Below are 16689 nucleotides of genomic sequence, written 5' to 3' on the forward strand. Positions count from 1 at the left end.
GCGCGGACACACACACACACACACACACACACACACACACACACACACACACACACAAGCACACACACACACAAGCACACATTCATTACTTTTTTTCCTGCTTGCCGTTTTTCGTTTTTTTTTTTCTTTTTCTTTTCCTTTATTTTCGTGCTTGTGTGTGTGCTTTCGTTTTGTCTTCCTCTCGTTTATTCTCCTCCTTCTCCTCCTTCTCCTCCTCCTTCTCCTCCTCCTCCTCCTCCTCCTTTACAGTTTGTTTTTCCCACAGACTCTCCCTTTTCTTCCTTTTAACCTCTTTCCAACTCTTTAAGCTTAACGGTCTTGCTTTCCGTGTTTGCTCATCGCCTCCTCCGCTCTATTATTTCCCTTTCCTTAATGTTTGGCGTCGGTTTCGTGGCCCTCATTCCCTCTTTTGTCGAGTTTATACCTTTGTGCTTTCCTCGATTTTGTCTCCTCTATCATCATCAGAAGCAGCAAGACCATCATCATCACCACCATCACCACTTCAAGAATCGCCATCATTACCCTCCTTTTCATTTCTTCCTTCTCTCTCCTCCAGCTCTTCATCTCTTGCTCACGCTGTCATTATGCCTGCTACTCTTTTTTTATCCTTGTTTTCATTAGTTAGCCAGTACTTCTATGTGTTTATCTACTTCTTGTCTTAATCAGCGTTTCAACTCTTATAATTTTTCCTTCTCTTATTTTAGCTCTTCATCTCTTGCTCGTGCTGTGATTATACCTACTAATATTTTCCTCCTCGTTTTCATTAGTTAGTCATTACTTTTTGTGTGTTTTATGCGCGTTGTTTTAATCAGCGTTTCAATTTGGGGAACGTGGGAATTTAAATGGTGATTCTCTGTAGGGGGCAGCACTTGTCTTGTCGGCCCCTGTGTCTAGACTTACCTAATAGACGGAGGGATCGAGAGGCACAGTGCTGCCCTCTATATGGACGGAGCTTTGAAAATCTCCCATCAAGCGGCATTTGTTTTTATCACATTTCATGACTCTTTAAATATGTGACGTTTGTATAAGCTGTATTTGGTTATTCCCTGGTGTTCGAATAAGCTTGAGTCACATTTTTGTATTTGTAAGATTTGAATATTCAGTTTTTTTTCTCATTTGTTGGTGTTTTAATAAGTTTGTGTCACATTTTTTGGATTTGTAATGTTTGAATATGCAGTGTTTTACATATTAGTTGGTTTGAATAAGTTTGTCACATTTTTAGATTTGTAAGGTTTGAATATGCAGTTTTTTTTTCTTATTCGTTGGTGTTTAAATAAGTTTGTGTCACATTTTTATATTTGTAAGGTTTGAATATGCAGTTTTTTTTTCTTATTCGTTGGTGTTTAAATAAGTTTGTGTCACATTTTTATATTTGTAAGGTTTGAATATACAGTATCTCTCATTCGCTGGTGTTCGAATAAGTATTTACCACATTCTTTTTAAGTTCACGAGGCATGGAATGTTTTAATCACTTTGTTGCCTTCATATCAGTTGAACATCTTACACACCTCGTTAAGTGTTCTCGGTGTTCCCAGGTTGTTAGTTCAGTGTTGGGTTATCCTCATTAGCGCTCACCAGTTCGTCGGTCAGCTCACATAATTTCATTCAGTTTAATTACGTTTACATCAATTCTTTCCCCTGGTTTGTAGTCTCGTTACTTATAGCCCATTATCTTTGTGTTCCCATTAGCCTCGTGTGATAAAGGTAATGAGTTTTCGTATTGTTTTGTATTGTGTTGGATGGTTAACAATTAGTGGTTTGATTTCTTGTTAATTGTTATATAAATTGTATTTGTTTAAAGTTTGCGCCGTTTGTCGTAACTCGTTTGTTGTCTAGTGCTTTCATGAGGTTGTTAATTAGTGGGTTGTCTTATTATGAAACTTCTGTTATATTGCGTCAGTTTTTCGATTAGTTTGTCTTTTCATTAACCATTTTCATTACTTTCCTGCTTCGTTTGTCCTCTTGTTTCTTATCATATTGTTTTCTTATGTTCGATTCTTTGCAAGTTTATTCGTTTATCCCCTTGTATCTTCCTCAGCTGTTAATGATCACAATGTTTTCTTTCACAACCACGCCTCACCTCCTCTCTAAGCCTCTTTAATTCGAGTAGACCATTGATTTTCCGTTGTTTATTTATTTATTTATTTATTTATTTATTTATTTATTTATTTATTTATTTATTTATTTTTTTTTTTTTTGGTCGAAGTAAGCGTTAGGATATTCTGTTCACACTTTTATTATATTATTACTGATGTGGATTCCTTGCTAATCATCGCTGGATCTCCCTCGGTATTCACCTGTGCGCCTTTCTTGCTAATTACGAGCGTGTCCCCGCGCCGAGGTGAGCGTTAGTTTGTTCTCTCGTGGGGGCATGAGAGTGTGACGAGACGCCGCAGGCCGAACCATCATCCATGCTACACGGCCGGCTGACGGAGGGGGGTGGAGGAGGTGGAGACGAGGGGTGAGGAGGAGGAGGAGGAGCAGTAAAGGAAAAAAAATCAAGGAAGATGTGGAGGGTTAGGTGGTGGGGGCGGAGCTAGAGGAGATGGGGAGAAAAAAAAGATAATGACGAGGAGGAGGAGGAGGAGGAGGAGGAGGAGGAGGAGGAGGAGCAACAGGTGTAATGACGAAGTTGGAGTAGATGAGCAGCTGGAGGAGTGAGAAGGAAAAAGGAGAAGGGTGGTAATGATGGTGGTTCAGGGAGGGATGATGATGAGGAACAGGGGAAATAAGAAGAATAAGAACAAGAAGAAAAACTAAGTGAAGAAGTGAAGAAAAAGAAGATATGAATGTAAAAAAAATAATGAGAACTTCTGGAAACGAAGAAAAAATATAGATGGAAGATAAAAGAAACTGGTGATGTTGAAAATAATAGTGAATGAAGAAGTAGAAGATGAAGAAGCAGGAGAAAAAGAAGCAGAAGAAAAAGATGATGTGGATGATGATGATGGTGATGATGAAAAAGATGGAAAAAAACAGAAAGAAGAGGACGAAAAAGAAGAAAAGAAGAGAACGAAAAAGAAGAAGAAGGAAAAGAAGAAGAAGAAGAGGGCTGGACAGAATGATAATGCATAAGAAAAGGGGAACGAGAACGGAAACGAGGGTAAGGAATATAGGACGAGGGCGAGGGAGAAGAGAAGAAGGAGGAGGAGGAAGAGGAAGAGGAGGAGGAGGAGAAGGAGGAGAATCGGATCAGTGTTTCACCCTCTTATGGTCACCCGTGTGCAGTCGTCCCCCTCCCCGCCCCCCCCCCCCTCTTAGCCATATCTATCACACACACACACACACACACACACACACACACACACACACACACACACACACACACACACACACACACACACACACACGCACTCACACACACAACTTGCATACAAATAGAAATCTAATTATCTGTATCTATCTATCAATCTATCTTTCTTTGTCTTTTCTCCTCGTTTCTCTGCTTCCTCCTTTATCAGTCTATCTATCTTTATATCTATCATCTTCCCGTTTCTCCTCTTTCTTCTCTATCTGTCAGTCTTTCTACCTTTCTTCCTATATCTATCTTCTCTCCGTTGCTTTGCTTCGTCCTCTATCTATCTATATATCTGTCTATCTTCCTCTTCCGTTTCTCTCCCTCCTACTTTTTTTTAACCCAGTTCCTGCAGTCATTTTCTCCCCTACTTTTCTAACCTTAGCTTTCGTCTCGTTGCCTCGGCTTTCCTCTCGCCGTGACCTTCTCGCAGGTGCTCAACCCACTTAGTCACCGCCGCCAGAGATTAACCTCCTGACTCGCCTCCCCATTACTTCTCTCCTCAAAATTGTCTCGTGTTTGTGGGTGGGGAGGTGGGGGGGGGGGGATGTGTGTGTGGGGGCGGGGTGATTGTGCGTGTGTGTGTGTGTGTGATATTAGAACTTGTATAATTAACTAGACTTTCCTTCATAATTCAGCTTCTTTCTTCCCTTCCTTCATCTCCTTTTCTTCGTCCTTCCATCCGTCCGCCCTGCCTTCCTTCCTTCATTCATTCATTCATTCATTCCCTGCCTTCCTTCCTTCCTTCAGTCATTCATTCATTCAGTCAGTCAGTCATTTCTTCCTTCCCTTCCCTTTATGTGTAAGTACCTCTGACACAACTGATATCACTTAATAAATCGTGTGTGTGTGTGTGTGTGTGTGTGTGTGTGTGTGTGTGTGTGTGTGTGTGTGTGTGTGTGTGTTTGCATGCGGTTGATTTACCTAGTTTCCTTTCTTAACCTTCAATATGCTCAGAAATTCGACCCCTGACAAGACTAAAGACATGGAATCAAAGAGCATTGCCGTGGTATCTGAACGTCTTAATTAAAGCGGATCATCTCGCACCATATTGTCTCGTTTCCTCTTTAACTCTCTTCCGTTTTCTTTCATCAGATCAAACCAAGAAACCGACACGCCTTATAATTAGCGTTCTCTCACATTACACTATCTTAAACGAGGCTGCAAAGAAAGCGGCCTTCAAGCACTCGATAATTATAAGTCCCTCATTCTATAGCGCAAGACGTGCAATCTACAACACCTCAATACACCATGCAGGCTATTGTTGCTTGTTGTTGCATCGGTCTGTTGAATGCCAAGCTATTTTCCCGTTTGTATGTTACGTAAGGCTGGAAAGTGGACGGCCCTGATGTATACTCTCAATGCGATGCTTTTGTAGACGTTGATCTGTTGGTATTTGCTAGCGTAATGGATTCGAGTCTTTTCTATTAGTTTTAAAATGTGTTGGTCTCGCTACACTCGATATGGCGCCCATGTTCTACGATTTACTTTACATTCTGTTCTACTTTTTCTTTTTTACGCTCAATACGATGACCTTGTTTACGTTGCTCTGTTGTTATTTGTTAGTGTTGTAGTTTCGTGAATTATCCATTAGTATTAAAAGGTCTTGCTACACTCGGATATGATTCCCTTATTCTACACTATTTGACATTCGATTCCACATTCTGTTTTATACTCAATGCGATGACCTTGTTTACGTTGATCAGCTTTTGTTTTTGTTTTTTTTGTTAGTGTGATTGCTTCGTTTATTCTCTATTAATTTTTAAATGTCTGGCTACACTTGGATATGACCTCCTTATTCTACGGTCTATTTTACATTCGATTCTTCTTTTTTGTACGCTCCATACGATGACCTTGTTTATATTGCTGTTGTTATTTGTTCGTGTGAAAGTTCGTGCATTCTCCATTAATTTAAAAATGTGGAGGTCTTGCTACACTCGGATATGATGTTCTTATTCTATATATTATTTTACCTTCGACTCTACCTTCTTTTCCACACTCTATACGGTGACCTTATTTGCTTTTCTTTGTTATTATTCGTTATTGTGAGTTTCGGGGATTATACATTAGTCTGATTAGTGGCCGGCCTTAGTTTATACTCAATGCGATTCCTTTGTCCTTTATCTGTTGTTATTTTTTTTTACATCAGAGAAAACGGCTCAAGGGCAATAAAGAGTGAAAAAAAAAAAAAAGCCCGCTACTCGCCGCTCCCATAAAAGACAAAAGTAAAGAGTGCCAAAAGAGAGGTCAGTTTCGGGTGGAGAGTTTTTTTTTTATGCACTCTTTTTAGCGTAGTAGTTTCATGCTTCCTCCATTAGTTTTAAAATGTCTTGCCACACTCGATACTACGTTCTTAATCTACATACCCCGACGTGATCCCTCTAATTGCTGCAAACTTTCACCTAGCCTTGTTCGGTATATGGTTTTAGTTCATTGCACGTATAAATCATTAGCCCTGAAGACTTGAGGTTATGATGGAGTTCAGTTCATCATAGTATTGCAGTGTTCCTTTGTACGACGTGATCTATCCAAGCAGCCCTGTTCATCCATCTATTGTTCTGGTTGTTTGTTATTTTATCAGTTTGTTGTGCGTATAAACCATTGGGGCTTAAGACTTGAGGTTATGACAGAGGTCGGTTCATCTTTGTATAGCAGTGTTCCTTTGTATAACGTGATCTATCCAAGCAGCCCTGTTCATCCACCTGTTGTTGCTGTTGTTTGTTATTTTATTCGTTTGTTGTGCGTATAAATCATTGGGGCTGAAGACTTGAGGTTATGACAGAGGTCGGTTCATCTTTGTATAGCAGTGTTCCTTTGCATGACGTGATCTATCCAAGCAGCCCTGTTCATCCATCTATTGTTCTGGTTGTTTGTTATTTTATTAGTTTGTTGTTTACTCCATTCGCTTTGAGGTCTGGCGGTCATAATAAAGGTCATATCCATTAGTGTTCCCTTTATTACACGCCAGCTGACGCCCTCACTGTTGCATCCCTCTTGGTTATTGTCTGTTTTATCCTTCATTATTTGTTAAGTCGTTATCGTAGGTACATCAGATAACACTCTCGCTGTCGCATTCTTGTTTGTTATTGTTTCTGAAGTCTGTATTATAGGAACGTCAATTAAACCTCTCGTTGTCGCATTCTTGTTTGTTATTGTTTCTGAAGTCTGTATTATAGGAACGTCAATTAAACCTCTCGCTGTCGCATTCTTGTTTGTTATTGTTTCTGAAGTCTTTATTATAGGAACGTCAATTAAACCTCTCGCTGTCGCATTCTTGTTTGTTATTGTTTCTGAAGTCTGTATTATAGGAACGTCAATTAAACCTCTCGCTGTCGCATTCTTGTTTGTTATTGTTTCTAAAGTCTTTATTATAGGAACGTCAATTAATCGTCTCGTTGTTGCATATTTCTTTGTTATTGTTACGTTGCTGTCTTCTCTATCATTTGCTAAGTCTTCTAAGTGCCCCAACTAACGCTCTCGCTCTTGTATATCCTTTCCTATTGCATTAGTTTATTACACTCTCCATTGTTATTTTTAAGCCTGTCAGCCACAATGCAATCCAGGGGCGGTATTCTCAGACCCTTCCACCTCTCATATCAATTATTTCCAAGAGCCGAAAAGGAGATTAATCGGATTTTCATGAGGGTTTTTTCACATTCAAGTTTCAGAAGAAGAGTCAAACTACCACCAGGGTCATTAAACTACCCCTGGAAATGCCCTCAAATACCTAAGAAAGTCTTGTCAAATATGTGTGGTTGGGCGATGAAGGGTTTGAGGATACGGGATCAGGACCATATCACTAACCTTTGCCTACCTGGACCCTGACCCTCGCTAACGTCCTCGCTGTCGTGTTCTTCTTTGTGTATTCTCCATTATTATTAGTATTATTTTTTAGGCCTGGCAGCCATAATACAATCAAAGTCCATATGAACACCTTTTGCCTACCTGGACCCTGACCCTCGCTAACGTCCTCGCTGTCGTGTTCTTTGTGTATTCTCCATTATTATTAGTATTATTTTTTAGGCCTGGCAGCCATAATACAGTCAGTCCATATGAATACCTTTTGCTTAATTGGACCCTGATCCTCGCTAACGCCCTCGCTGTCGTGTTCTTTTTTGTGTATTCTCCATTATTTTTTAGGCCTGGCAACCATAATAGAGTCAAAGTCCATATCAATTATTTTTGCTTAATTGGAGCCTGACCCTCGCTAACGCCCTCGCTGTGACACCCCCGCCTGGTATTGTATTACTCTGCTGCGTGTTCTATTACCTGCGAAGTCTGGCGCTCGTAATGCACTCCATCCATATCCATAATAACGTTGCGTCGCTGTACACCGTCTGCCGCCTCGCCGTTGCATCAGTTCGCATTGTATCGCTGCCTCATTGTGTCACGCGGCCTCACGGACTCTGTATCAGCGGCAGGTGTGAGCTGAAGGATGGTTGTGCACAGTTACGTGTTTGTGTGGAGAGTGTGTCGTTTGGAAATTTGTTTGTGGAGGGACGTGTTTGGCGCCCCTGTGTGTGGATGACGAACGCGTGCTATCGATTATCGGTGAGTGTTTGTGTCAGGGATTCGTTTCGTAATCTGGTTCAGATCCAGTGTTCAGGATTGAATTTTTTTTTTTTTTTTAAGTTACGAACGTATGTATTTGCCTGCCCTATATAGTGAATAAAAAGCAGAAATGATGTATGGTGACACACACACTCACACTAAGGATTTACTTAATGATCTGCTGTTTTAGACCCATATTGTTCACTTTTAAATTGTTTTGCATTTAAAAAAAAATAACGTGATGTGCCCATTTCTTACATGAGAGAAAAAAAGGTCTTTTTGATATATAACTTTCAGTACAATGTTGTTTGCCACTTCCAGGAAAATAATAGTGTTCTGCACCCAATTATTGCATGAAAAATAGTTTTAATTTATTTTTTTTAGTTATACAACGCTCAGTGCAAAAATCAACGTACTTTTACCAGCGAGGTACGAAAGGTCGACACGCATAGGAAGTTAAGTTCGTTATAAAGTCCTTCCAGAGGTCGTGGAGTCGTTCGGTACAGCATCAGCCAGGCAGCAGGTGGCTCGCTGACGTGCGCAGGGGCGGCAGGTGTGAAGCAGGCAGGCTGGGTACAATGCCTGCCCGCTGTGCCTCGACGCTCAATGACTAGGGCGTAGCGTTGTGTATTGGTGGGCGGTGCTCCGGACCCCGGCAGGCGCCGCTACCTGTCCTCCCTCCCGGATGTACAGGTGGACAGGTGGAGCCTCCAGGTGTGTAGCCTCACCTGCCGCCCAGCACAGGCCCGAGACTCCCCACCTGTTTAAGCGTGGGAACGGCTGACCACCGCGCGCCGCCCCACGCCACCCCAAGCCGCGGCACCCACACCAACCCGCTACTCCAGACACGCAGACACACCACCTGGACACATGGTTACCTGAGCAGACAGGAAGATGGCGAGGTGGTTAGGGGGTTGGTCGTAAAGGCGTGTTTGATTGGTTGAGTGGTGATTCGTTTTTAGTTGATTGATTGATTGAATAATTTATATAGATTAACAGTAAGAGAGAGAGAGAGAGAGAGAGAGAGAGAGAGAGAGAGAGAGAGAGAGAGAGAGAGAGAGAGAGAGAGAGAGAGAGTGTGCGTGTTCGTTAGTCTGTCAGTCAACCGGAACAGAAAGACAAGCAGAATAGCATGCACACACACACACACACACACACACACACACACACACACACACACAAACAGACAAAAAAAAACTATAAAAACTCATAATCACCACTAATCGCGTTCAACACCAAGATAACGCCCCACCACCACCACCAACACCACCACCACCATCAACACCACCACCACCACCACCAGCAGACTGTTCCCCTGGTGTCGTGGAGTCGTTAAGCAGCCTCACCTCGCTCTTAATCACCGGGCCATTTGACGGGACCATTTTGGATTGCTGTCATTACCTCCCTCTCCATCATTGTTACGGATTATTAACCTTCACCAATAGTCGCCATTACTGTATTGTTAAGGAAAGAGATAAGTAGATGGATATGTAGATAGATAAATATAGATAGATAAATGGATGGAGGGATAGACATATAGATACGGATAAAGATAGATAAATGGATAGGTTGAGATAGAGATATAAATACAGACAGACAGAGAGGCACAGATAGAAAAACAAACAGACAGAAGGGCAGACATAGTTACACACACACACACACACACACACACACACACACACACACCTGGCTTTACTATGATACGTACACGACCTTCACAATGATAACACGTAACCTGAATAGTGTACTCTCTCTCTCTCTCTCTTCATTTATACTATTATATACATACTTTATACTTATTTACACTCATTTCCACTTATTCACTAACTTTTTTGTGTGTGTGTGTGTGTTTCAGATTTCCTCTTTCTCCAGTTCCTGTCTCTCGTCTCCTCTTTCTCTCCCTTCATCTCCCTTCATCTTCATCTTCCTCCTCCTCACCATCATCATCATCATCGCCATAGTCATCCTCTTCTACTACCCACCATTACCACCATCACTACCATTTGCTCTATTTTTACAACTTCCTCTTCTCCATTTCCTCCTCCTCCTTCTCCTCCCATTTCTCCAACATCTTCCCTTCTTCCGTTTTATCATCCTCCTTCCCATCCACTTACTCTTCTTCCCTTAACACCACAACTACCAGCACCACCAACTCCACTGCCAATGTAAACTCCTCCTCCTCCTCCTCCTCCTCCTCCTCCTTTTCCTTTTGCACGTGAGAAGGAAAGATGACCAGTGTTTGTGAAATTCCTCCCCGTTGTAAGAGCCATGGGAAGAGGGAGATAGATGGAGGGAGAGAGAGAGATAGAGAGAGGGAGGAAGGGAAGGGCGAGGGGTGGAGGGTAGAAGAGAATGTTTAGAGAGGTGTACCGCCGTGGAGAGAGAGAGAGAGAGAGAGAGAGAGAGAGAGAGAGAGCAGGTGAGCGAGTGGAGGTGTCTATGGAGGCTGCAGGAGAAAGGAAGGTAAGAGGGAAGGGAAGGGGAGAGAAGGGAAGGGAGGGGAGGGGAGGGAAGGGTCGCAGACTGAAAAAAACAAAAGACATAAAAAGAAATGTAAAAAGTATTGCTGGGATGGAATTCTCTCTCTCTCTCTCTCTCTCTCTCTCTCTCTCTCTCTCTCTCTCTCTCTCTCTCTCTCTCTCTCTCTCTCTCTCTCTCTTCGTCCTCCTCCTCCTCCTCCTCCCTCTCCCCACGCAACAAGGTTACACGGACAGTTCGAGCAGATAAACAAAGCAAACCGGAAAAAGATCAGGGTGGGTGGAGTGAACTTATACACACACACACACACACACACACACACACACACACACACACACACACACACACACACACACACACACACACACACACACCTGATGTCACTAGGTATTGGCATTGGAGTGAAGGGGAGAAAGGAAGTGGAGGGGAGGAAGGAGATGAGGAGGGAGGGAAGGGGAAGGGGAATGAGAAGGGAGGTGATAGGAGGGTAAGGGAAGGGAAGTTAGGGGAGGTGAGGGGGTGAAGGAAGGTGAAGGGGAAGGGAAGGGAAGGGAAGTGAGGGGAGATGAATGGGTATGCGTGATGAAGGGTGACAGAAATTTGGATTTTGGAGAATGAAAAAAGTTGGGTTGGTTTTGGTGATGGTGATGGTGATGATGGTGGTGGTGGTGGTGGTGATAGGGGAATAGGAAGAGAGAAGGGTCATGCGTAACAGAGGAGAGAGAGAGAGAGAGAGAGAGAGATGAGATGGAGACCGATCTAAGCGAGTTTGTGTGCGTGTGTGTGCGTGTGCTCTCTCTCTCTCTCTCTCTCTCTCTCTCACACACACGTCCAGAAGCGTCCAGAAGCGAGCCTGCAAAATCATCCTGGGAGGACGCCCTCGACTCTCCATCTCACCAGCCTACAATGAACCGCCCTCAGCAATCAGTGCGACACCACAATGATGGTCATATCAACAATGCAAATTAAGGCAGCAATTTGTAAATTTATTATTATTATTATTAATTATTATTATCTTTTTCGATCATACTACTTTGTTCATTTGTCTCATTCATTTCATTTCATCTTCCATTGATGTATATTTTCAGCTCTAGTGCCTGGTACTTCATGAAATAAATCGTTTAACACACACACACACAGACACACACACGCACACACACACACAGACACACACACACACACACACACACACACACACACACACACACACACACACACACACACACACACACACACACACACAGTAGGGGGTATCAGTGAAGGCAAGAGGAATGCGGGATGAGAAGAGGAAGAGTGTGTTTGTATAAGACGAGAGTGGAGGAGAAGGAGGAGGAGGAGGAGGGAGACAGCGGAAGGTTGTAAACAGGTGAGATTAGGGTGATTGGGGGCGAGGTAAAGGGGAGGGAGAGACAGGTATGGTGTTAAAAGAGGAAAGGAATGAGGAAGTGGTCTTGGGTCAGTGAGGAGAGGGGAGAGGGGAGAGGCAGTGTGTTGAGAGTATGGAGTGAGAGAGAAAGGGAAGGGAGCAACAGGTAAGGTATTAATAGAGAAGACAGGAGAGGGGAGCAGGTTTTGAATGGATGATAGGGCAGTTTTCTGGTGTTTATAAGGGAGAAGAGACGAGGAAAGGGCAGATATCTTACTGTATGAATAAAGGGGAAAGGGAAGGCTTGGGGAGGATGATAAGCGAAGGGTAATTGGTTTCTAGTGTGACAGATTTTAGGTGTTTCTGGAAAGGACGGGGAAAAGAGCAGATAACAATAGGAATGAAGGGGAGAGGGGAGGTTTGGGAGGGTGACAAGGGAAGGGTGATAGATTTCTGGTGATTAGGGTTTAGAAAGTGTGACAGAATTGTTGTGTTTTGATATGGAATGGAGGACGGGTTTTTGGGATCTCATGGGGGAAGGAGAGGACGGGGTAAGTGAACTAGTACGATGGAGTATGAATTATGGGGAAATGGGAGGTGTTAGAAGGGAGATAAAGAAAGGGTGATCGATTTATGATGTTTAGTGTGTGAAAGGGTGATAGGGGAAAGGGGGCTGGTGTTCTTGTATAGAAATAAAGGGAGGGGGGAAGGTGCTGGAGGGGTAACAGTGAAGGTGGTGACATGTTTCTGGGCTTTTGTAGTGAAGCAAAGGAAGGAGGGGGGGGGGGGGGGCCACGTGTGTTTGTGTCTGAATTAAGGAAAAGAGGTAGGTATTGAAGGAGTAATAGGGAACGGGGAGGGAGGGGGGGACATGTTTCTGGGAGGTTTTAGAGAAAGGAAAGAAAAGGGGGAAGGGGGCAGAGGTGTTTGTGTACGAATTAAGGGGAGGGGAAGGTTTGGAAGAGGTAACAGGGAAAGGTGGTCCATGTTTCCAGGGCGGTATATTGGAAGGAGAGAAAGGGGGAATGGGGGCAGGTGTGTTTGTGTATGAATCAAAGGGGGGGGGGGGGTTGTAGGGGCGACGGGGAACGAGGAGGGGGGGGGGGACGGGGGAGACAGGTGTGTGATAGCGAGGCGAGTCCGTTGTGATGAGAGCGGTGAGTCACGGTTGTGTTTCTGGTGGTCACACACGAACTGACTGATTGCTACCATGTTACGTGTGTGTGTGTGTGTGTGTGTGTGTGTGTGTGTGTGTGTGTGTGTGTGTGTGTGTGTGATTGACGGTGTGTGACTATACTTTTGGTGTTTGTGTACGTGAGTGTGATCGTGTGTGTGTGTCTATGTGAAATGCGAGTGTGTGTCAACATGAAACAGTTTGCTTGTGTATTCAATCCGTGGGGGGACTTGAAACTTCCTTGAGAGCCTCGTATGGTTGGCCTCTGTGTGTAGGAGAGCGGCTAGATTTTTTTTATAGTGGCGCCTTTTCAGTCCCCAAGCTCCCCCTCGTCGCGCCGCCTACCATGTATTCCCAGCATCAGAGTTCGTTGTGCCGTGTAGCGTTCTCATAAGAGGTTGATTTTCGGACACTCAGCACCGGTGGAAAATAGATAGTGAAGTTTCTTACGTCAGTTGCTATTTTCTCTAGCGTGTTATTTTCTTCAGTCAGTCTCAGTCTTTGCAGCCGCCCTGGTTTTGCGGCGGCCATCCAGTCATCCACTTGTTATTTCATCCAGTCTCTCTTTCTTTACTTCTCTTTTTTTATCTTTTTTTTCTTCTGTTTATACCTTCTCCACTTCTCTTCTCGTTTTTTCCTCCTTTTTTTCTTTACCTCTTATCCATTCTCTTTCCTTACTTCTCTTCTTTTTATCTTTTTTTTTCTTTACCTCTTATCCATTCTCTTTCCTTACTTCTCTTCTTTTTATCTTTTTTTCTCCTATATATATTTTCTCCACTCGGTTTTTTTTCCTTCTTTTTTTCTTTTTTTTTCTTTACCTCCTCCACCTACTCTTCTCTTTCTCATTTTTCCTCTTTCTTCCTCCTTCTGTCCTCTTGTTTTTCTTCTTTCTTCATCTCCACCTTCTCTTCCGATTTTTTCTCCTCCCTCTTCCTTCCTTCTTTTCCGTCTCTTCTATTTTTTCCTCTTTTCTTTATTTCTTCGCCTTCTCCACCTACTCCTCTGCCTTTTCCTCTTCCTCCTTCCTCCTCCTTCGTCCTCTTCCCTTTTCTTCTTTATTTCTTCCCCTTCTCTTCTCATTTTTTCCTCCTCTATTCTCACCTCCTCCACTTACTCTTCGTCTCATTCTTCCTCTTTCTTCCTCGTTTTCTCTTGTTTCTCTTCTTACTTTATCACGTCCACCTTCTCTTCTGTTTTTTTCCTCTTCCTTCTCCCTCCTTTCTCCTTCCTCCTCCACTTCCTCTTCTCTTGTGCCTCCTTTTATTCACCTTTCACTTCCACCTACTCTTCTGCTTTTTCATCCTCCTCCTCCCTCCCTCTTCTTCTTCCCTTTTCCTCTTTATTTGCCTTCTCCACCGTCTTTTCTTATTTTTCCTCTTGTTTTTTCTTCTTTCTTCTTCTCCGTCAACTCCTATTCTCGTTTTCTTCCTTTTCCTTCCACCTCCTTTTCTCTTTTATTCTTTATTTACCTTCACTTTCTTTTCTCATTTTTTCCTCTTATTTTCCTTCTTTCTTCACCTTCTCCACCTACCCCTCCTCTTTTTAGCTTCCTCCTCCTCCTCCTCTTCCCTTTTTTTCTTTAATTTACCTTCTCCACTTCCTTTTCTCATTTTTTCCTCTTATTTTCCTTCTTTCATCACCTCCTCCATCTGCTCTTCTAACTTTTCCTCCTCTTTTCTCCTCTTCCTCCTCCTCCATCTGCTCTTCTAACTTTTTCTCCTTCTCTTTTCTCCTCTTCCTCCTCCTCCTCCTCCTCCTCTTCCTTCTCTTGCCCTTCCTCGTCGCCCCCATCAGATTCTTTAACACGCACCAGAAGTCACAACACGGGTCAGCGGTTCACCCACACCAGCCACTTAGAACGCTTCGTCTGATACCAATGACCCCGCCCTCGCCCCCTCTTCATCCCCTCCTCCTTTTCCTCCTCTCCCCAGCCTCCCCTCCTTCTGTTCCTCCTGCCTCCCCTCCTCCTGTTCCTCCTCTCCCCATCCTCCCCTCGTTCTGTTCCTCCTCTCCCCAGCCTCCCCTCCTTCTGTTCCTCCTCTCCCCAGCCTTCCCTCCTGTTTCTCCTCTCCCCAGCCTCCCCTCCTCCTCTTCTCCCTCTCTCCTGCCTTCCCCGTATCGTGCAAGGCCTCGGTGTCCTGCCTGAGCCCCGCCCCTATCAACTGTGCGATAACCCCTGCCCCGCCGCCCCGCCCCTGCCATTGCACGCGGCCCCCCGGTGGTGTGACGGGGCCTGGCGGGGGGTGAGAGATGGATGAGCACCGGCCCTTTGTGGATGCTCTCAGCGTTGTGTTTACGTGTGAAGGATGAAGTGCCCCGGAATCAGGAGAATGAGGATGACAATAAAATAAGAGAAGGAAGACAAATAGGGCGAGGACGGAAGACCACAGGGAGTTTTAGGAGTAGAGGTGAAGGAAGAAAGAGAAGTGATAGGAAGATAAAAGATAACAGGGGACATCGTATACCAGTGATGTATTAAAAGCGAACAGGGGACTAGAGGAAGAATTAGGAGAAGGGATGGAGGAAAAAAGATGAGAAATGAAAGTCAAAATGCAGTAAGAGAAGGACATCTTTATTAGGGGCGTTAGTGGGAAAATGATTACTGCAGGAAAAAAGGGGAGGAGGATAAAAGGCAATGAGGGAACAGAGGACCAGAGCAAGATTAAGAGGTGAATGACTAGGAAAAGTCTGCAGGACAAAAAATGGAGAAGGTGGAGGAGGATAGAAGACAGAAAAAGGGCAACGGAGGAGGAGGAGGAGAAGAGCGGCAGCAGAAAAAAAAGCAGAGAAGGTGGAGGAGGATAGAAAAGAAGTAGGAGGAAAAGAAGAAAAACAGTAGGAAATAAATGGAGAACTTAGAGGATAGAAGGCTGTAGGAGGACAAAGGAGGAGAAAAAGAAGAAAATCATAAACAAAATGGAGAAAGTAGAGGAGAATAGAAGACAATAGGATGACAGAGGAGGAGGAAAAGAAGAAAGACTGTAGGAAATAAATGGAGAACTTAGAGGATAGAAGTCTGCAGAAGGACAAAGGAGAAGGAGAAAAAGAAGAAAATAAAAAAATGGGAGAAAGTAGAGAATAGAAGACAATAGGATGACAGAGGAGGAGAAGAAAGTCAGCAGAAAAAAACGGAGAAGATGAAGGCAATACAGAGAAGGAGAAAAAGAAAGACAATAGAGGATAACAGAGGCGGATGAGAACGAAAGTCAATACAGAGAAGGAGAAGAAGAAAAGCAGTAAAAAAAAAGATAAGAGAAGGTGGATGCGAACAGGAGACAGTACATAGAAGGAGAAGAAGAGAGGCAATAGAGGATAAGAGAAGTTGAATGAGAACAAAAGACAGAACAGAGAGGGAGAAGAAGAAAGGGAGTCGGACAGATAAGAAGAGAAGGTGGATGAGAACAGGAGACAGTACATAGAAGGAGAAGAAGAGAGGCAATAGAGGATAAGAGAAGTTGAATGAGAACAAAAGACAGAACAGAGAGGGAGAAGAAGAAAAGGAGTCGGACAGATAAGAAGAGAAGGTGGATGAGAACAGAAGACTGTACATAGAAGGAGAAGAAGAAAGGAAAGACAATGGGGAAATTAATGTGGACGAGGGCAGAAGGCAATAGAAGGACACGGGACCAGATCAGGACTAAATGAGGAGGAGGAGGAGGAGGAGGAGGAGGAGAAGGAGGAGGGGGGGAAAGGGGGAGGGATGAGGCACCGTTCCCTTAGCAGCCTCCATAAAAGTAGTGTTGCCCAAGTCCCACGTGCAGTCCCGTCCTGATGGGAGCATGATTTCGTTGAAGGTCTGCATTTGTTTCTGCCTTACTCTTTCTT

General features: G+C 43.8%; 1 protein-coding gene across 4 annotated transcripts in view; it reads left to right on the forward strand.

The window, feature by feature from the left end:
- Positions 1-16689, forward strand: part of LOC127004430 (uncharacterized) — a 138494-nt gene that overhangs the window by 18720 nt on the left and 103085 nt on the right. Inside the window, exon 1 of one of the 4 annotated variants that reach the window (XM_050872115.1) lies at positions 7717-7846. The exons of the other annotated variants lie outside the window; for them this stretch is intronic. The gene's annotated coding sequence lies outside the window, so the exon portion shown is untranslated. Of the gene's footprint in view, positions 1-7716; positions 7847-16689 lie in introns of those variants that run through there. 4 annotated transcript variants of the gene reach the window in all.

This window comes from Eriocheir sinensis, chromosome 28 (assembly GCF_024679095.1).
Source record: "Eriocheir sinensis breed Jianghai 21 chromosome 28, ASM2467909v1, whole genome shotgun sequence".
NCBI lineage: Eukaryota > Metazoa > Arthropoda > Malacostraca > Decapoda > Varunidae > Eriocheir > Eriocheir sinensis.